The sequence below is a fragment of the Mus pahari genome, chromosome 5 (assembly GCF_900095145.1).
Source record: "Mus pahari chromosome 5, PAHARI_EIJ_v1.1, whole genome shotgun sequence".
NCBI lineage: Eukaryota > Metazoa > Chordata > Mammalia > Rodentia > Muridae > Mus > Mus pahari.
The window spans coordinates 2931134-2953630 of NC_034594.1; the positions used below are offsets into that span (position 1 = coordinate 2931134).

The window sequence follows — 22497 nt, forward strand, 5'->3', positions numbered from 1 at the left end:
CAAGAATTTCATAAATTCATTGTTTTTAATAGCTGAGTAGTACTCCATTGTGTAAATGTACCACATTTTCTGTATCCATTCCTCTATTGAGGCACATCTGGGTTCTTTCCAGCTTCTGGCTATTATAAATAAGGTTGCTATGAACATAGTGGAGCATGTGTCCTTATTACCAGTCCTCCAGGAAAGTCTTAGTGGGAAAAAATGTTCTGTTGTGTTTATAAAGTATGTCAATTAAAAATCTCATTTAGGAACATATTAGGATCATATACTATGTTTCATTCTGGAGATGCAAAGTTGGCTCAACATATACCAATCAAATAATACAAAATATAATACAACAAAGTGATACAGACACACCCTGGAATTTTATTCTCTTATAAAGGATGGAATTATGACAATTGTGGGGGAATGAGTGAAATTGGAGGTCACTGTGCTAAGCAAAATAAACTAAACTGAGGAAGACAAAGGCATGTTTCACCCACACATTTAAGCTATGTTACCATGTGTCATAATCAATTTTTACACTGAGATAAAGACAATTTAAGATGTTTGTGTGTGTGTGTATGTGTGTGTGTGTGTGCGCGTGTGTGCACACACACGCACTGGTGTGCATGCATGTTCATGTGTGGCTATACAGAGAGAAGTTGACATTTGACAGTAAAAGTGACAGCTGAGGGTAGGAGATCAGATGGAAAGAGGCCAGCTCTGATGGAGTCTGTGCAAGGACAAAGTTACACATAGGTTAATGAGAATCCTAAAGAGCAAACGAGATGTCAATGGGATAAGAGGATGGGGGCTCAGGGATGCTGGGTCCTTTTGGGGTACCACCCACCTTAAGTTTTGCTACAGAACACAATTATTTTAAAGCCCTAGAACTAATGCCTAGAACTTCATTTTGGAGGCCTAGAGATGATTGTGCAGACCTGAAGAAGGCTGGAGATCAAACACTACCAGCCCAAGCCCAATATGAGATTCCTGGTGGGAAGTAAGAGCCAGCTTACCTGCAGCAGAGGGAAGTTGGCTATAATGTTGGCATCCAGCTCTTCCATGTTGTAGATCATTTCAACCAGGTGAATATCAGCTTTGCTTAGCTTGTTACCAACAAGGTAGTCTTGTCCATGGCTCTTAAATACATGGAAAATTCAAGGGAACACATCCTAATCATTCAAAGCTGTATAGGAATTTTAATCCAGAAACATGGCTGCTCTGGCAAGGGATCACATCCAAAGACCTTCTAGGATTATACCATCGGGCCAGAATGCAGGCATGCTCTGGACTACAGTATGATCTGGCTGTAATACAGGCATGCTCTTAGCACACACCTTTAATCCCCCAAAATATATGTAAGGTTAGTTTGAGAAGGAAGCAGCAATGTTTGAAAGTGACATCTAATTGAAGGCCAGACAAAGTGATGAATCAGAGAAAGATTTGGCAGAATTAGTCAGAGACAGGATACACCCAACTCCCACTAGAGCAGACAGGAAGAAGAGATGACTTAAGAGAACAGTGCAGAGAGAGGAGGAAGGAGGCAGTTTTACCAGAACAGTTTTACAGAGACAGGACGCAGGTGAAAACAGAACAAGCCAGAGAGTGAGAAAGAGCCAGAAGATTAGAACAGATTTCCAGAGGACAAGCAGAGCAATTCCCATAGAAGCCTAGAGAATTTAGTTTGAATCAGTCAGCTAGAATTCAGAAAGAATAGAAAGGGCTAGCTTATTCAGCAGTAATCCTCTGAGATAAAAATTACATCTGGTGAATAAACGTTACTTTTACACAGAACTGAGCTGGGGCCCCTGCTTCTCTCTGTTGAGACTTTAACTCTCAACATTGTCTTAGTAGTAGATTGGGGTTGGGGGTGAATAAATTAACAGGGGACTGAAGAATGGCATCAATGTCTTTATGAGAGGAAATGGAGGGTTCCTTAACCCATTGGACACTGATAGAAGTTGGTAACCCATGAAAAGGAATCAGGCCTTCATCAGTAACTACATCTGCCACCACTTTGATTTCCTTTCCAGTCTCCAGAATTGTTAAAAATGAACACCTGTTGCACAACTCTCATAGTCTACGGAATTTAGCAAATAGCTAAGCCACACTCTAGTACTAAGACATGCTCTAAACCAGTGGTTCTCAACCTGTTGGTCGCAACCTCTTTGGGGGGCTGCATATCAGATATTTACAATTATGATTCATAACAGTAGCAAAATAACAGGTATCAAGTACAACAAAATAATTTTGTGGTTGGTCACCACAACATGAGGAAGTGTGTTAAGGAGTCACAGCATTAGGAAGGTTGAGAACCACTGCTTTAAACTTTTTCAATAGGGCCCTAGTATGCCACCCTCTTTAAAGCATGCTATTCGGTGGCTCATGCTGAGTCTTCCTTTCTCAGCCTCCTGAGCCCTGGGCTTACAGATATATACCATCACACCCACACCAATATCAACACTCTTAAAGTCCAAAGAGCTTCCACAAACCTTTTCAAAGGCAGGAAAGTAACGGTTTGTTGCTTTCTCTTTCATCAGTGCAATATTTGCTTCTTTGACCCCAGGTGGGTCAAAGGGGTAGAGAGTAAACATCTCATTCAAATCTGCAAACGCTTCCCGATACATATCAGTCCTGAAAGACAACAACACGTCTCTCAATGTAGCCTGCCTGACAGTTCTTAGTTTGAAAGCCTTTGAGAATATCAGTAGATACCAGCCCTACCTCCTCCTGCTTCTTCCTCTAGTGAGGACCTGGTATGTGTTAGACATTATGCTATGATTTCTATAGTTACATAGTAACACTGATTTCTTTGAGAAATCTATAAGGAGGAAACTTTTGTGTCTAAAACTTTTGTTGTCCATGTGGTCAAATACAGATAGGAGTATTTTGTTGACCTGTCCAGAGTCATTGTCAGGACAGAACTTAGTGGAATTACTGTGCGTACCACTGATACAGCTAATAGGGTTACCACTTCTACTTTGACTTGTGCTATTAACAAACAGGGCGTGGGTATCAGGAATAAAAGCTGTTGAACGTTCACAAATTCCTGGCACAACTTAGACGCTTCTCTGTCCTACTGCACAGCATAAACACATTCTTCTTAATGTCACAAATTCTCTCAGTGCTTTTATAGATTCAAGATTTGCAAATGTCTTTTATTCATTTTATTTTCTGTAAAGAGTAACATATACAGGACTAGTTTCAGTTCTACATGTGGGGGTATCCCATGACTCCAGTGTAGGCTCTCCTGTGTCTGTTGGAAAGCAGTTGATAGATATGTATGCATTTGCTTGTGGGCTCTCAATTCCATTCCATTGCATTGTATGTTTGGTTTTGTACCAGTCCTACACTAGTTTGGGTGCCATTGCTGTGTGGTACATTTTGAGGTCAGATACCTCCAACTTTGTACTTTGGGGAGAGGGGGTTGATTTACACAGTCTTTTTTGTTTTGTTTTGCTTTATTTTTTGAGACAGGGTTTCTCGGTGTAGCCCTGGTTGTCCTGGAACTCACCCTGTAGACCAGGCTGGACTCGAACTCAGAAATCTGCCTAGTTCTGCCTCCCAAGTGCTGGGATTAAAGGCATGTGCCATCACTACCCGATATTTTGGGGGGTGGCAGTCTATCTTTTAATTGGGAAATTTAATCCATTCACCTTCAAGGTTGTGGCTGAGAAACAGACATGTCCCTATAGCTATGCTCATCTTTTTCCAGTTGTTCTGCGTGTTTTTATCTCCTTCCATTTTTGTTTGCCCATGATTTGATGGTTTTCTAAGTAGGCTAGGATTGATTCGCTTCCCTTCCTCCTTTGTGGCTCTGGTCCACTTTGTGGCCCTGTACACTCATCCCTGCTTTGTGATGGAAGGTAATAATACCATCCTTTGGCTTCCACTTTAAGATCTCTTAAGTATGCACAGTGGGACTGGCCCACTAGTGATGAACTCCCATAGTTGTGTTTCATTCAGTTAGTCTAGAGACATCTGCTACAGGTGACTTGACATGACTTTGCTTGCTTCTATGGTCTTTCACTTCTGACACATTGTAGTATGTGTACTAATGTGATATGATGTAATATTGTCATATGATATAAGACCAATAATATTATAGAATACTGTAATATGCTGTAATACTGTCAGTCATATGATGTAACACTGTCAGTCATATGATGTAATACTGTCATATGATGTAATGCTGTCATATGCCTCAGAGAGGATATGTTTTATTGAATTTATCTGGATCTTTTGAGTTTCACAGAATGGGAATTTTATTTCATCTTTGTTAAGATATGGAAAGGCACCAACAATTACTGCACTTACAGACTTCTCCTGTCTCCTCCTGTCTCATCCCAGAACACTGATAATGTGAAGGTTTACTCACTTAATTGTATCCCATATGTGTGCATTTAGTGCATACCTTTTGTTTTCTTACAAATTCTGACTGAGGACTGGAGAGACAGTTCAGCAGTTAACAGCACACTCTGGTCTTCCAGAGGACCTGGGTTCAGTTCCCAGTACCCACCTGGCAGTTCATAACTATCTACAGCTTCTGTCCCAAGGATTCTGATATCCATTTTTAGCCTCTTTGGATACAGACCTACATGCAGGGAAAACACCCATCCACATAAAAACACATAAAATTCTAAAACCCCTGTTGTGAACCACTGAGGTCCTTTCCTAAGCCTCCATAATTCTGTCTGGGCTATCAACTATAGTTTACAGTTACCAGAGTTCCTTAGTGTCAAGATTTCTAACTAGTTGTGCTTACAACTCTCTTTTTCTTTTTACATTTCTCATCTAAATCATGAATTCTTTTTAAATTTGAGGCTTGCATTTTCTTTCTTTCTTTCTTCTTTTCTTTTCTTTTCTTTTCTTTCTTTGTTGTTGATTTGTTGTTGTTGTTGTTTTGAGGCAGGGTTTATTTTCATACCCTTGGCTGTCCTGGAACTCGCTTTGTAGACCAGGCTGGCCTTGAACTCAGTGGTCTGCCTGCCTCTGCCTCCCAAGTGCTGGAAATAAAGGCTTGTGCCACCATGCCTGGTGGATTGCAATTTTTTTGATAAGTTTCATTAAAATTATTCTTTGAAATTCTTAGTCTGATGGCACCCTATTATTGGGGTCTGGTTAGAGTTGTTGGGGGTTTCTGGTGGCATGTTTTATCTTGTTTCTTCATGCTCCCAGTATCCCCATGTACATTTGATGGTGTGGCTACTTTTCCACTTTTATGTTAAGAGTGGCTTCCATAAACACTTTCTGCTGGTTATCTTAAGGGTTGGTTGGATAGACAGCATTGGTTTTTAAACGTTTAGCAGGCACTTCAGTGCTCAGGTGTGCTGCCTCAATTCTTCCAGTGATACCGATACTGCTTTTTTCTTTTCTTTTCTTTTCTTTTCTTTTTTAAAGATTTATTTATTTATTTATTATGTGTAAGTACACTGTAGCTGTCTTCAGACACTCCAGAAGATGGCGTCAGATCTTGTTACGGATGGTTATGAGCCACCATGTGGTTGCTGGGATTTGAACTCCAGACCTTTGGAAGAGCAGTCGGGTGCTCTTACCCGCTGAGCCATTTCACCAGCCCCCCCCCATACTGCTTTTTAAGTTTTATTTCAGCTTTTTATGCAGAGAAGTATGCAAGATGGTTCTAGTTGGACATTTTGCTCATTTCTCCAGCAGCTTAACTATTACAAGAGTTGCTATGAGCATTTCTGTACACAAAAAGAGGAGAACATTTTTTGTTTCTCTTGGATAGACACCAGATTGTAGAACTGATGGGTTATTGCTAATATTGAATTTGACTGTTTAGGGAATTGCTAGTATATCATACTAGATCTCACTTTAATGTTTTGGAATGTTATATGTGTGTTTGCAGGTGTATAGTGGGTATACCTGTCCATATATGTGCATGTGGATGCCAGAGGTCAATGCTAGGTATATTCCAACATTCCCTTCCATGTTAAAGAGATAGACCATTTAATAAACTTGGAGCTCAAATGTTTCTGCTAGACTGGCTGCAAGCACCTAGAATCCCTTGATCTCTACCTCTCAGAACTGGGGTTACTGTTGCACCCAGCTTTTACTGGGTGCTGGATATGACAACTCTAATCTGTATTCTTGGAAAGAAAGTACTTTACTGAATGAGCCATCCCCTCTCCCAGAGTTTACTAAGTTTCAATGGAGCAGTTCAACCACAACTGGGAGGCAACCTGCCAACCCTGCTGGCCCTGACTCAGTCTGGCTGCTTCGGTTCTACATGACATAAGCCAGGTGACTCTAGAATCTTAGGCACCTAGGTTTTATTAACCTGTGAGCATTGGCCTAATCTACATAATTAGCTCGCAGCTTAATTTCCAGGTCCTGAACATGATCATTTCTGAAAAGTAAAAGATGGCAGACAAAATTCGTCTATGGTCACGTCTTCATTTCTAGACATTTCATGTTATGAGCATTCAGGCCCTGAGAGCCTGCACATCTAGAATAATGCTTCCATTTTTCTCCCAAATTCAAAGCTGACAGAGTTATTAAGCCTCTGTCCCTATGTTGTTTCTGAGAACATCAATATCATTGTCTATCATTACAGTCACCAGAATCCCCAGCAAAATCACTCATAGCTCATCTCCATAAGACTCTGCCATACTTGAATCCAGTATAAATACCAAGGCAGGCCTGGTGGTCATGACTCCTCCCACAGATCTGATCATTCATTGCAGGACTTAAATCCTTCCCATGATAACCACTGATATAGAAACAGAAATATACTGTACAGGGCTCTCTCCTAAAGGTTGTGTTTACTGGAAAAATAGTTCATAATGGCTCTGGTCTACACCTGCTTCATCCCATCAACCTCCACCATTGGCACTTGCTGGAACATCAGAACTCCATCTTTCAAAAAAAAGAAAAAAAATTATAGGTCATATGTACAGGATGAAAAGTGCTCTCTGGGCGCGGTGGCACACACCTTTAATCCCAGCACCCGGGAGGCAGAGGCAGGCGGATTTCTGAGTTCGAGTTCGAGGCCAGCCTGGTCTACAAAGTGAGTTCCAGGACAGCCAGAGCTATACAGAGAAACCCTGTCTCGAAAAACCAAAAAAAAAAAAAAAAGTGCTCAGCTGACTAAAAATCAAGAGGAAATAAGATTATTGCCTAGTAAGAGGAAATAAGATTATTGCCTGGTAACTTAACATTTGTAATTACATACAGTTGCTTTGTTTTAAACTTCCCATACTTCTCCCCATTCCCTAGGCCTAATTCATTAGCTTGCTATCTTAGCTTCATTTCCGTCTTTATTCCCCATCCAGATACATGTAAGGGAATTTCTTCATTTGTCTTCTGTTCATAGCCATATTTAGTAAATTGGGAGAGAAAAGAACAAGATGGCCAGCTGACATCAAGATTGGTCCAGAGAAGAATTTCTATCTCTTCTAATTAGAATACCAGACAGTGGGTCCCAGGAAGGCTTGAGGTCCCTGGCCTCGGAGCTGGTATCCATTCCTGTTTCTTTACTTCTGCACACTCTAGTATGAACTTTCAATACTTTAGCCCTACCACACACTAGATCCTTAAGTGTTGCCAGGAATCCCCTGGCCAAGTCATGAGACTGAAGAACTGCGCAGGAGTGCTGGGTTTGCTTCTCTTCTTTCTCCTCATGCAGTGGGTGAGTGGCATTGGATCCTGAGCTGTTTATAGCTCGCGAAAACTGTAGACAGTACGGGAAAACTGGGGAGACACTGGGATGTTTTATTAGCAAATACTCAGCAGCCTGGCCCTTGCGACATTGAGTGAGTCTCGAATTTGCTCAAAGAACCCTTCTCCTTTATATTTTAACTTCTCTATTCATCTCTAGCATCCTCATGAACCACAACACACACACGCACACACACACACACACACACACACACACACATGCACACGCACACACACACATACGACCCAGGGTTTAACTCTTCTAGAAAACACTCCTATCAGGGGTCTTCAGATAATTGGGCTCACCGCGTCTTAACTTCTCCACGTCTTCATTGGTGTGTATAAACTTCTCTTCATACTAGAAAGAAGAAACAGCAAAGGAATTATTTTTTTTCTTTAGTATTGTAGATTTCTTAATTTGAATATATTCTCTTTGACACATGGTGTGAGTGAGGTAATACTTTGAAGTTTGATATTATATGCAACAACATGCTTACAGCTGCTTGGAAATTTATATCTGACCTGTCAAGAAGAGAGTGCAACTCACCGCATGCAGCTGCTCATCCTAAAGGTAATCTCATTCCCACCCTCTTCCCACCAAAAACTATGGCAACTGCACAGTTAAGGAGGGAATTCACAAAGAACACCCTGCAATGTTCTTCTGACTGTGAAGCTCTAGGATCTCAGGAGAGTCAGGATCTCAGGAGAGTCGGCATCTCCAAGAGAGATTGTTGGGTCTGCAGTACAAGGTACTACAAGGACCAAAAGTCTCTGTTCTAGCTAGCTTTAGTTGTCAACTTGGTACAGTCCATAGTTACCTCAACTAGGAGATCTCCTTGATCAGACTACCCTTGGACATGGTTCTTTGGCACTTTCTTCATTATTGATTGAGGTAGGAGGGCCCAGCCCACCATGGGTAGTGCTATCCTTAGGCAGCTGGGCCTAGACTACAAAAAGAAGCGAGCTAAGCAAGCCAGAAAAGCAAGCCAGTAAGCAGCATTGCTCCATGGTCTCTACCTGAGTTCCTGTCTCAGCTCCCTTCAATTGTTGGCTGTGACATATAAGCTAAAGAAACCCTTTACTTCCAAAACAAGTTTGGGGCAGTATTTTATTTTAAATATATATTTCAAATGATGTAGATGACATATAGCATGGTTCAACTCTTCTTAGTTAGAATTTTCTCTTCTGGGATATATGGAAATTCATGGTTGAATTCTCAGTTGAAAGAAAGGTTCATAGTTAAACATATATATATAGTTAATATATATATATGTATACACACACATATATATATATATATATATATATATATATATATATATATATATATATATAATAAGGTATATTGGTGTTTTACCAGAATGTGTGCCTGGGTATTCTTGCATGCCTGGTGCTTTCACAGGCCATAAGCCAGTATTAGATTCTCTAGAACTGAAGATACAAATAGCTGTAAACTACCATGTGGATGTTAGAAATCAGACATGGGTCCTCTGGAAGAGCAGCTCTTAACAATTTGATCATCTCTGCAGCCCCTATTCAGTGTTTTATCATAGAAACACAAAGCAAACCAGGACAGTCTCATACTTTTTCTATGTGGCTTCTGCCTGGGTTATAATTACATCACTGCTGCAGATGACCTGAGTCCTGGATGTCATATAGCATAGTATCAACTCTTCTTAGCTGGAATTTCCTCTCCTGAAATATATGGAAATTTATGGTAAAATTCTTCATCTAAGGAAAGGTTCTTAGTTCTCACAGTAAAATAATAACAAAAAGGATGCCTTTATGATGTTGTGTGGTTTGTGGCATGTTTCCACAAAATATTTAACTGAGGTCAACAAGATGGCTTAGTTGATAAAGGCATTTGCTGGCATTTCAGAAAAAAATATGAGTTTGATCCTTTTAGCACATAAGGTAGCAGAGTACAACAAATTCCTGTAAGTTATCCTCTGGCCTGTGCATCTATGTATGCATACACATGAAAACACATACAAAAAATAAAATTGTAAAAAGTATTAAGCAAAAAGTTAGGATTCTGAAAATTGGGAAAGTTCACTGAAACACTTTAATTTTTGTGTATTTATCTGACCTTTAAATCCTTGTTAACTCTCAGTTTCAATATTCAAATCTATGTGTACAGTTATATTGACCTATGTTTTGCTTTGTTGCGAGAAATAATTCACTAAACAATTCAAACCACTTAGAACTGTTCAGAGGTATAAGTGAGTGTGGTGTGTGTGTGTGTGTGTGTGTGTGTGTGTGTGTGAGAGAGAGAGAGAGAGAGAGAGAGAGAGAGAGAGAGAGAGAGAGAGGAGATGATGATGATGATGATGATGATGATGATGATGATAATGTTTCATAATTCTAATGGATTCCTTGCTATTTCATCACACTCTTGTTTCTTTAAAGCAGCTGAATACTGGTGACTATCCACTCTGCTCTTTATCTGCCTCTAGAGATTAAAGCTTATCTTGAGGGAAATCACTTTGGTAAGATAGACAGCTCAAGGCAGGGCTGTCAGAAACTTATCTGATGCTCCAAACAGTTGCCAGTATCTGTTACAAAGGAAACAATCATATTAGCCAGACATAGTGGCACTTGCCTATACAATGGCAGCATTCTGGAATTGAGTCAGGAGGATGACAAGTTCATGGCCAGTCTAGGATACACAGCAACAGTGGTGTAAAAACCTTCTATTCAGGAGCTAGAGAAACATCTCAGTGGTTTAGAAGATTGGCTGTACTCCCAGATGTCCCTGGTCCAATTTATAGCACCAACATAATCACTCACAACTGTCTTTAACACTAGTTCCAGGGGATCTGATGCCCTCTTCTGACCTTCATGGGCACCAGGCATGCTTGTGGTTCAGACATACATGCAAGCAAAACATCCATGCACATAATAAAAGTTTAAAACCTCAAATCAGTTACAATCATATTATAATTGATAGGATCTATTAAAAATAAAGTCATTAGAAAAGAAAGTATTTCTGTATTTTGATGTTCATATGACTTATGATCTCTAGCTCATAAATGTGTGTCTGTGACTTGAGCACAGTCATTTAAGATCTCACAGCATGGCATCTGTCTCCCCATTTGTAATATGGAGAACAGTTTTTATTCATCTATTGATTTTTTTTAATGTGAGACATAATGTTGCACAAGCTAGGCTCAAATAATTCTCCTTCAACTACAATCTACTGAGTAACTGGGGCTGTAAGCACACATGACTATACCCAGATGAGCACTTCCTTAGATAAAATATGGAGTTTTCAAAATATAGAGTACAGGGCTTGGCCCACATAAAATTGGACAATAAGTAATTACTAGCTGTGGTGAGTCATTAGAGTTCTAAGTACAGGAATATTTTCATTTCTGGCATGTTTGGTGAAACGCTTGGTTGTAGATATACATTACCACATTGCATTAAACCATACAGACAGTAAGGTGTTGAATGCTACCACTTAGCTAAGCATCCATTCAGAAACCACATGGGGATGGGCAGTTCTTGGGAGAGGGTCACCAAGGCTGCATGGGGTTGGTGAGTTTGATGGCTACAGTGGGGATGATGGGATGCATGGGCCTGTCATGATCACTCTTGGAGTACAAAACACCAGGAAGAGCTGAGCAAAGGTCTGAGGGCTCAGCTCCCTCTTGAGTCTCCCTCAAGGGTGGTCAAGAGGAAGTCCATTGCTTCTACTTCACCCTTCTGTTTAGAACTCATTCCTCCAGAGGCTGAATAGTGAGGTGGACATCTGCATGATGGGAAAACATACTCTTCACAGAGAGAACCCAAAGTGGAAACATACTCATTTGTATCTGTGTGCTGCTTTCTTCGAAACTGAAAAGGGTCAAGCTCAAGTTCCATGTGTGCCAGGAGCAAGGGTGAAGTGCAATCCTCGGGGATGGGTAAACAGCGTCATGAGGCTGAGAGAGCCTGGACGATCTCCCTCACAGGACACTGCCTCACCCCTTAACTACATTTTCCCAGCTTGTATCCAAGGGCAAAATCTCCTGAGTCTGTCTAATTATCAAATGTCATGTATTTTGTCTCTAAATACCTCAACATGTTCTTCACATGATAAGAACGTTTTTAGAGGAGAAACCTCCGACATAATTTATCACATCTAAAACAAACAAAAAAAATCAATAGCGTTATCAAATATTCAATACTTATATTTCTACTTCTTATATAAATGCCATAAATTATTTCTTTTAACTTTTATTTTAAACTTTATTATAGAAAACATATAAATAAAACCATACACAGAAATTACACTTGATCTTAGCCAAAAGGCCGAGAAGCGATCATACACAGAAATTAATCAGACACAAAGACTATACAACTCAGTGAACTTCTATATAATTGGAGTTATTTATTTTTCATAATCCAAATGTGGTACACATATTGTGACTAATGTCTTGAAGCTGCATTATTGTCTGTGTTGTATGAAGAAGATAATTTCAAATATTTATTATGACATATCTACTCTTTAAAATTGATCATATTAATTTAATGCATGAAGGGTCACACTGTGTATGACAGCCTACCCCAGATTTGAAATCCTCCTGCATAAATTCCTGGGATCATAAATGTCTTAGGGCTTTACTGCTATGAACAGACACCATGTCCAACGCAACTCTCATAAAGGACAACATTTAATTGGGGCTGGCTTACAGGTTCAGAAGTTCAGTCCATTATCATCAAGATGGGAGCACAGTAGCATCCAAGCAAGCATGATAGGAGAGGAGCTGAGAGCTCTACATCTTGTTCCAAAGGCAAATAGGAGAAGACTGGCTCCCATGTGATTAGGAGGAGGCTCTCACTGCCCACCCACACAGTGACATACTTCCTCCAATGAGGCCACACCTACTCTAACAAGGCCACACCCATTCCAACAAGGCCACCCTCCCTAATAGTGCCACTTCCTGGGCCAAGCATATTCAAACAACCACAATAAGAAGCCTTAAGAAGCCCAAACAGAGTACAATTGTTTAGAAGACACTCAATGGGGAAACCTCCTGGTTGATGTGAGGAAGGCATTTGACATGATCAGGTTTAGGTTCATCTGAAGATGAACCATCTCAAACCTTACCTATACTCCAGCTGTAGCCAAGAGCACAGACTCCATTCTACCCCAGGCCTCATCATAATGAAATAAAGGCTTCTCTGCCATAGACGTAGCTCCTTATATTCACTAAGTATGAATGAATGAATGAGTAAATGAATGAATGAACAGAAGCTAAATGTACTTTAGGATTGTGGATTATGGTTAATAATACATTACTATCTATATATGTCCTTCTCAAGACTGTTAAAAATTGTAGTCAGAACTTCTTGATCCATATTTTCACTATCGAAGGACCACCATCCTGAAATTGTACCAAACCACTCCCACAATCCTAGTGGCCCTCTTTTTTTTTTTTTTTTTTTGAGACAGGGTTTCTCTGTATAGCCCTAGCTGTCCTGGAACTCACTTTGTAGACCAGGCTGGCCTCGAACTCAGAAATCCGCCTGCCTCTGCCTCCCGAGTGCTGGGATTAAAGGCGTGCACCACCACGCCAGGCCATGGCTCTGTCTTTGAGAGCATAAACTGAGCAGCCTAGATCCTACAATGGCAGATGACCTGGGCATTTGGTAAACCTTGAAAACTTGAGACACCACTGACAAGGGGAAGGGGTCAGAATAAAGTCCCTCCTTGAAGTTTTCTGGCTCCTGTGTTGCTTTGTTCAAAAGGTTCTAACTTAGCTTCAAGTCACCTAGAGTGCCAGAGCCTGTTGACAGAAGTCAAACAGTACCTGGGGGATGAGTGGGGGGTGGGTGGGAGAGTGGGGGTTGTGGGGATTAAAGAAGACCCAGAGACAAGAGATAGTTTTGGGAGGACTGTCAATAAATACTGCAGCCCCCCAAGTATTATGAGTACACCTTTTATACCCCACAGTGATGTGGCAAGCAAAACCACAAGCTAGCAGAAACAGTTGGTAACATTTATACAGGATATCCATTCTTATCCAGATTGTTCCTTCTTGCAAGGTCAATAGAACATTCAACTCCTTGTTTTGAGCCTCAAGTGTACTTCCTCCTAATGTTCCATGAATCAGCCAGCCAAATAATCTGGTTGCCTGCAAAAAGTCCTGCTAGGCCATCAGACCCTGACTTGCCTTGACCTTGCCTAGCATGCAGACTTCCACTCCGTTTCAGTAGCACGCAAATGGCTCCTGACATTTTCACCCTTTTTTATTCTATACAAGACAAAGCTGCCTTAGCTATTGGTGCAGAAAGACTGTATCTGTCTTAGGTGTTCCCCCAAGACATGTAGACCTTACTCGTCATCAGTATATGAATCCTAACATTTGTGCCCTGTGACAGAATCCTTCCTTGTTTTTGACTATAAGCCTCTGCAATAGGGGATGTAACCCATTAGGTTACAGTCTTGAGCTGCATGTGATGGAGATCTGTGTGGGTGTTCAAAAAGGAGTGGAGGGCACACTTAACCACAAGTGATAACAGGTATAATTCTAAAACCATTAGAGCATCCAAGGCAAGTACTGAAAAGGCCAAATGAGTAAACAAAGACCAGGAAGGCATGCTTTTTCGTAATTGCTCTAACCATTTAGAGGTAGCCTTTGCAGCATTTAATTGCAGGAGCTTAGCATCCCTGGCTGTAGTGTTCCCATTAATTCCATAATTTCATTAACTCTCTGGAGATCTTGCAACTGTCTTCATTTTCCTGATTTCTTTTTAAATCACACAAATGGGAGAATTCTAAGGGGAACTAGAATTCTATGTGTCTGTTATCAAGCTGTTCCTGTGCTAACTGCTCTGTGGCTTTTACTTATTATTATTTTTCCTATGTAAGAGGCCAGTAAATCCACCCATATTCCTCTTCCAAGCATGGAGCACAGCTTGGCCAGTAGCCTCTATCAAAAACACCCTAACCCAGCCCTATAAGGTCTTTCAGTAGGTATTACCAGTTCCTGGACTCCCTGTCTCTTAATTCCCAAGCCTTGGTTTGGCAAAATTTCTTGATTCAACATCTGTCTTGTTACTTCTTTGTTAGGACTATTAAATTAATCCCCATTTTGCTCATCACATCCTGTATCCATAGATTAACTGGTAGGCCTTGTATAATGTATGGTTGGAAGATACCTTCATGGTCCTCCTCATCCTTCCAGAATAAAATATCAGTACTCTGTGCCAGACATTAACATTGACCAATTCTTTGTAGTAGTGTAACTGTTGGTTGTTTTAGCTAAGCCTGAAACCATTGATCTGCCATGGCCACTGAAACATAAGCCCGTGTGTTCAGTAGTCCCTGAAACTCTCTTCAATTAATTCTTAGCATGATCTGTAGGCTCTGAGCCCCTCTTGCTTGTACCCAATAAGCATCTGAGGATCCAAAACCTACATTTCCTCTTGTATCCTCTTTTGGAGTATTCTTAATTTGAACTTAAGGAGTAATAATAACATGCCAAATGTTGCCCTGACTATTTAACTGAAATCCCAATAGTGTAATGTGTTATAATTTTGATTTCTCCAGTATAATCATTATCAATAGCACCTGGCTCCAACCTACTACCCTCCATGGTAACACTTCTTCTTCCAAGGACCACGCACTCCTGTAGGTAGGGTTTGTACACCCATTTCAGGTGTTAATACTATGTTGGTAGAGGGACTGCCTGGGGTTGCTCAGAAGAGGTCCTGAATAGATTTCTTTACTGAGAAAAGAAGTAGTGCACCATAATATTTTTGCTTCGAGCCTGGTGCTGTCCTCTCTTCCAGTTACTCTGAGGGAGAGGATTTCCCCTAACATCTCTCTTGGACTTGCATTCATTAGCCCAGTGTTTTTTCTCTCTTACATCTAGGACATAAATCTGGCTCTTGGCCATCCTGGGAAAAACACTGAGGCCTAGTTCTGTTTTTATTGTGACACTATTTGACTTGATGTCCTATTTGCCCACACCCATAACAACTTCCAGCAGGAACAACTACTCTATTTTTATTTGATTTTCTGTGTTGAAACAATAGCTCCTTTACTATCTTTCCTTGCAGAGCAGCTGCCATAGCAACACCTTACATGTATGAAGGGCCTGTGTCAGAATATAATCTGATATAATCTGGCAAATTTCCCTTTTCCCTAAAAGGCTATAAATACTGACATACAGTATTAATATTCTCATAGGCAAGCTGCTTCACCAGTAATAAACCTGCCTCAGATTCCCCCATAAGTCTGCTTGCTGTCTGCAACAACCTGGCCACAAATCTTGGAACAACTCATCTGGACCCTGCCTAATTTTAGATAAATCCTCAGTCTGCCTCCCTGTAGAAGTTGGGTTTATACCAGGCTTTTCTAGTTGCAGTATTAACCTAGGCATAAACAGCTGGATTAAAATTTAACTGTTGAGCAGTCTCAGGATATTTATTGTCCCTTTCCTGCTAGCATCTCAAACATAATAGATATCTGCTGTGCTTGATTGATCTCCACAGTATTTTGAAGTTTCTCAGCAAATTCTGATTTCCATAATAAAAAAATCTCCTGCTGACAAGCATGCCCTTGCCAATTGCTTCCAGTCTCCCGGAGGGATGGGTCTCTGTGGCCAATGATTTAAGCATAGTCTGAGTAAATGGGGCTGTCGATCCATACTGTGGATCAAACAGTTTCTTTAATTCCTTTAACTGTTTAAACGGGAGAGGCTGATAATCTCTGACTATATTACCTTGAGGATCAATCTGCTCCGTAACTAGAAATGGAAAACGAAATCCCTGAACATCATGTCCTCTCTTGGTAGCCTCTTTCAAGTTCACCTGTAAGGGGGATAAAAGCCTCTTTGGTCCAATCAACGGCTGTCTCCCAGATGGTTTCTGCACTACTACTATGACTGGTGGCTCTACTCCTGGAAGGTGATCCAGCTCAGCTATGAGGATTTAGATTTTACTAGCTCTCAGTCTTAGAAATCCACTCTGAAGGTCCCAAGACCTCCTCTTGAGCTTTCTGAGCCTACAGGCTGCTGCATTGCACAGACAATGAAGTACACTGGCTGCACTTCCTCTGTAACTAACCTATCCTTGGAAGGAATTTCAGGTTCCACCAAGATGCTATATGGTGAAGAATTCGCCTCCCTATGATATTTGGTGGCTTCCTCTTTCAGCTGCTAGGCATATCCCACATCTAGGGTCCCTTCTTCTTTCTTATAAGGTGACAGCTCAAAAACGGGATCAGTATATGCTTGATTGTAGGAGTAGATGGCTTAGCTTCACTTTTTTCCCTCCGAGGTCAAAGCATTCCCAGATGGGGGCTGCTTCTCCAAAACCTGCTTCTCCTCCTCATGATCTAATCCATTGCTAACAAAAGTCGAAAGTCTAGAAGTATCTACAGGTACTTTACCTGGTCCATGCACATCATAGTAGTCTTGAAGTCTTTCCCCGACCTTCTTCCAGGTAACTAAATTTACTGTGCCTTCCTCAGGTAACCAAGGACAACACTTCTCTACAAAAATCTAAAAAAAATTCTGTAATTGCTATTGCCTTACTCTAGCCCTGTGAGCATGAAGCATATTTTTAAACATTTGTATGAAAAAGCATGTGACTGTTTCCATTTCTGATTTTGTCTTTTTCTCCAGAGAGTTACTCACTCCACCCTTACCTTTTCTGAGCTCACTTTTCCGAGGTGTCCTTCACTTGATCCCTAATTCTCAGATCCCTGTTAGGGTGACACCATACCAGAGCCTGCTGGCACAAGTCCAACAGAACCTGTGGAAGGAAGTAAGGATTTAAAAAGCAGAGATCATTTTGGGAGGACTGTCAGTGTATACTGCAGCCTCAGTATACTGAGTTTAATGAGTACAACCTTTTTATACCCCCACAGAGCCGAGGGAAGCAAAACCAGAAGCTAGCAGAAACAATTGCTGACATTTACACAGGATATCTGTTCTTACCCAGAGCCCTCCTTGTTCCTTCCACCAAGGTCTAGGTTCAGCTCCTTGTTTTGAGCCTCAAGTGGACCTCTTCCTAATGATACATGCATCCATGGGTAAGGAAATATGGCTGCCTGCAAAACATCCAGCTAGGCCAGCAGACCCTGACTGGCAGGTAGACTTCTACACTACTTCAGTGGCAGGCAAATGGCTCTGGATTCTGCTGCCAAAACCTAATTCATCCTGTCCCCCACAGAAGGGGAACATTTTTTGTTGTTGTTGTTGTTGTTTTGTTTTGTTTTGTTATTTTTAATCAGTTTGCTAGAATTTTTTTTAGATTGATTTTTTATTAGACATTTTCTTTATTTACATTTCAAATGTTATCCCTTTCCCTGGTTTCCCCTCTGAAAACCCCCTATCCGCTCCCCCCTCCCTCTGCTCACCAACCCACCCACTCCTGCTTCCTGGCCCTGGCATGGCCATCTTGCTGAAAGCAATCTACAGATTCAATGCAATTCCCATCAAAATTCCAACTCAATTCTTCACAGAGTTAGAAAGAACAAGTTGCAAATTCTTCTGGAATAACAAAAAAACCTAGGCTAGCTAAAACTATTCTCAACAATAAAAGAACTGAAACTAATAGAAGATAAAGTGGGGAAGAGCCTCGAGCATATGGGCACAGGGAAAAATTTCCTGAACAGAACACCAATAGCTTATGCTCTAAGATCAAGAATTCACAAATGAGACCTCATAAAATTGCAAAGCTTCTGTAAGGCAGAGGACACTGTCAATAGGACAAAACAGCAACCTACAGACTGGGAAAAGACCTTTACCAATCCTAAATCCTATAGAGGCCTAATATTCAATATATACAAAGAACTCAAGAAGTTAAGACTCCAGAGAACTGAATAATCCTATTAAAAATGGATACAGATCTAAACAAAGAATTCTCACCTGAGGAATACCAAATGGCTGAGAAACACCTAAAGACATGTTCAACATTCTTAGTCATCAGGAAATGCAAATCAAAACAACCTGAGATTCCACCTCATACCAGTCAGAATGGCTAAGATCAAAAACTCAGGTGACAGCAGATGCTGTCGAGGATGTGGAGAAAGAGAAATACTCTTCCATTGTTGGTGGAATTACAAGGTGGTACAACCACTCTGGAAATCAGTTTGGGGTTTCTCAGAAAAGTGGACATAGTACTACCAGAAGAAACACCTATAACACTCCTGGACATATGCCTAGAAGATGCTTCAACATGTAATAAGGACACATGCTCCACTATGTTCATAGCAGCCTTATTTATAATAGCCAGAAGCTGGAAAAGACTCTGTTCTTCAACAGAGGAATGGATACAGAAAATGTGGTACATTTACACAATGGAGTACTACTCAGCTATTGAAAACAACGAATTCATGAAATTCTTAGGCAAATAGATGGAACTAGAAAATATCATCCTGAGTGAAGTAGCCCAGTCACAAAAGAACACACATGGTATGCACTCACTGATAAGTGGATATTAGCCCAGAAGCTCGAAATACCCAAGATACAATTCACAGACCACATGAAGCACAAAAAGAAGGAAGACCAAAGTGTGGATACTTTGATCCTTCTTAGAAGGGGGAACAAAATACCCATGGGAGGAGATACAGAGACAAAGTGTGGAGCAGAGACTGAAGGAAAGGCCATCTGGAGATTGCCCCACCTGGGGATCCATCCCATATACAACCACCAAATGGAACATTTTTCTGTAACAACTCTATTTCCCACTTCTGCATAGAGTTTTAGCTTAAAGTCTAGGAAAAGTGTGGTTGGTATTGAAGGAAACATGGCTGATGTTTTTAGTGCCCAGTGAATACAGGGCAGGTTCTCATCTGAATCCCCATCCAATTATTACACAAGACACTGGTATCTATACAAATATGAGGACACAGAAAACCCAACGTTCAAATGCACTTCATTTGATGCCGAAATCTTGGAGTTTCCCCATGCACATCTTTAGCAAACTCCATGTTACTTATTAGCAAGGTGGAAAATTCTCTCTGTAAGTTCTAAGTAGCATTTTCAATTTTAATATCATGGCAAATCTCAAGAGCCTGTTATGTATGCTGAAGATAAGCATTTTGGGTTCCATTCATACTGTGCCATGCACCTGTGACTTGGGTAAGATTCACGATACATGCTTTACTGGTACTAGCCATAGGAGGGCCACAGCTTGCTCTTCTCCATGGTACTCCTGTACTACTGAGATTCTGGGTCTGATAATCTTTCTTCTAGGAGTCTATGCCACCCATTGGAAGATATTTACTAAGCAACCTCCAGTATTGCAGTCTCCCCTAACTCTCAGCTATGACAACTGAAAATACTTGCATACTTTGTCAATTGTTCTCTTGGAGCAATACCTCTATGCCACTTCCATTCAGGTTAAGAACTACTGCTCTGTTCCGTGCTGCCTGAGAGAACAGAATATAGGAAGGAGCCAGAAGGAACCTCAGATATAAGACCAGGCAAAGTCAGCAATGGGCTCAGGCAAGTTGTGTATGGGGAACATATGGAAGCAAAAGGCTCAGCAGAAGCAGGAGTTCAGTTATCCCAACTCAGAAGCACAATTCCAGATTGTTGGGTTACTCAATCTTACACACACACACACACACACACACACACACACAAACGTCTAGTTTACATGGAAAGTATTAGTCTGTTTTGTTTTGATTTTTTTATATATATAAATTCAAAGCAAGCTGGGTATAATGGTACACTCCTTTAATCCCAGCACTCAGGAGGCAGAGGCAGGTGGATCTCTGAAAGTTCAAGGCCAGCCTGGTCGATATAGAGAGTACCAATATAGTCAGAAATACAAGGTGAGACCCTGTCTCAAAAACAAAAACAAACTGGAACAATTTTTTTTTATATATATCAAGCAATTCTGACAGCTGGTAGAGAATGACACATCAACCCAGTTTGTTTTCTGCACTAAACAGGCTTAAGTCTAGTCCTGAAGAAGGACTTGTGCACTCATGAAAAAGCAGAATGTGTCCTGAAGTGGCTGTACTTTATGGTTCAGGAGTCATTGTCCCCGGAGCTGATCACATCAGAGCTGGAACACAAAGCACCTGGCTTTGCTTTTCTTTCATCCTACCTATGGGGTTAGACTCAGGCAGCTGTTTTCTCACACCTCAGAACTCAGGCTTCTTACCATAGTTCATCATTACTTACCTCTCACCATTGTCTAATAAAATTACCTGCAAAGCTTGAGGGACAGCTTATCTGTTAAGAGCACCTGCTCTTCTTACAGAACACCCGAATTGGCTTCCCAGCGCCCTTAACAGATGGCTCACAACTTACAACTCCAATTTCCAGGAATCCCGCAACCTCTTCTGGACTCTACAGACACCTGCATACTCTCAGGAATATTTCCATACATAGACATAGACACATACATGTAGTTATAAGCCTCATGCTCTCCATCCATTTCAATGTTCCCCCAACAGTGTTATTCTTTTCACAAGGTCTCTCTGAGAGTCTGAGATTTTCCTATATAAATCATTTGTTGCATTTCTTCTATTGGCAGTGACTCTAAGGCAATATTGTCTCCTCTTGGTGGGTTCTATGCCTAATTAAATATAAGGATCTGCTCCGTATCAAGTTTCTCCTCCAGCCTCCCTACATAGTGAACAGCGGGGGATCTGAGGAACTCTGGATTTGAAGCTAGTCCTGGCATTAGAACTAGTTTCTTCCTGCTCATCTTATTATTATTTTGTTTTTATAGCCTGAGAAGGTAACTTGCTTCCCAGCCCCCACTCAAAGAGATCAGCTAGCAAGTCAACATAGCCTTTTAGTGTGTCAGGTTCTGCATTATTTATTCCACAGCCAAGAATAGCACATAGCTCTGTAGCAAGAGGCAGCCATTTCTCACAGCATTCCCTTGCCGGGAAGAACAGGGCCACACTAATACAGGGACAGTCTTCTTTAGTACAATCACTCAAAAGTGGCAGTCCCCAGAGGCTAGACAGCCAGCTCTAGATTGAGAGTGCGTGCTGAGCCTACAGAGGACAAAAGTTTAGTTCTCACCATCGACATAAGCAGCTTTTAACTACCTATGACTCCAGTACCAGAAAATCCAATTCCCACTTCTGGTCTCTGTCACCACACACACACACACACACACACACACACACACACACACACACACGGAGGGGAGGGAGAGAGAGAACACACAGAGAGCAAGAGAGAAAAAGAGAGAGAGAGGGGGGGGGGAATCTATTTTTAAATGAGTAATAATAGCAGCTTCCTACATAGCAGAAATAGTGGGTTTTTAAAAGTTGCATGCTTTTTTGCTGGGAACCTTGAGGGGAATATTAACTGAAGAATTTGCAAATGTCTGCTGGAGTGGGCATGTTGCATTTCAAGAGAAGAGCATTAATTGCTCTTAAGGTTGCCAAAGTAGGAAATCCAGGTCTTCTTGCTTCACTATCCTAAATTCCTTTACATTTCCATTTTATTGCCCTTTTGAGACTTTAAATCCTGTTCATCTTTGGACTCCTCATTATTGAAGCAGCCAAGCAGCTGGGAATGGGAAGGAGGAGGAAGACATAGTAAGAGAAAGAGAACCCAGGAAAGTAAACATGCCCATCTGGAGGAAGAGGAGGGAGAGGAGGAGGAGGGGGAGGAGGGGGAGGAGGACATAAAAGTAGAGGCATGACTCTTGTGAGGCTATGCCAGTGCCTGGCAAACACCGAAGTGGATGTTCACAGCCAGCTATTGGATGGAACACAGGGTCCCCAATGGAGGAGCTAGAGAAAGTACCCAAGAACCTGAAGGGGCCTGCAACCCTGTAGGTAGAACAACAATATGAACTAACCAGCACCCCCTGAGCTTGTGTCTCTAGCTGCATATGTAGCAGAAGATGGCC

General features: G+C 41.2%; 2 pseudogenes; both read right to left on the bottom strand.

The window, feature by feature from the left end:
• Nucleotides 1–619: 619 nt before the first annotated feature.
• On the bottom strand, nucleotides 620–12841 carry LOC110321345 (annotated as a pseudogene).
• LOC115064205 lies at nucleotides 11893–11973 on the bottom strand (annotated as a pseudogene).
• Nucleotides 12842–22497: the final 9656 nt, after the last annotated feature.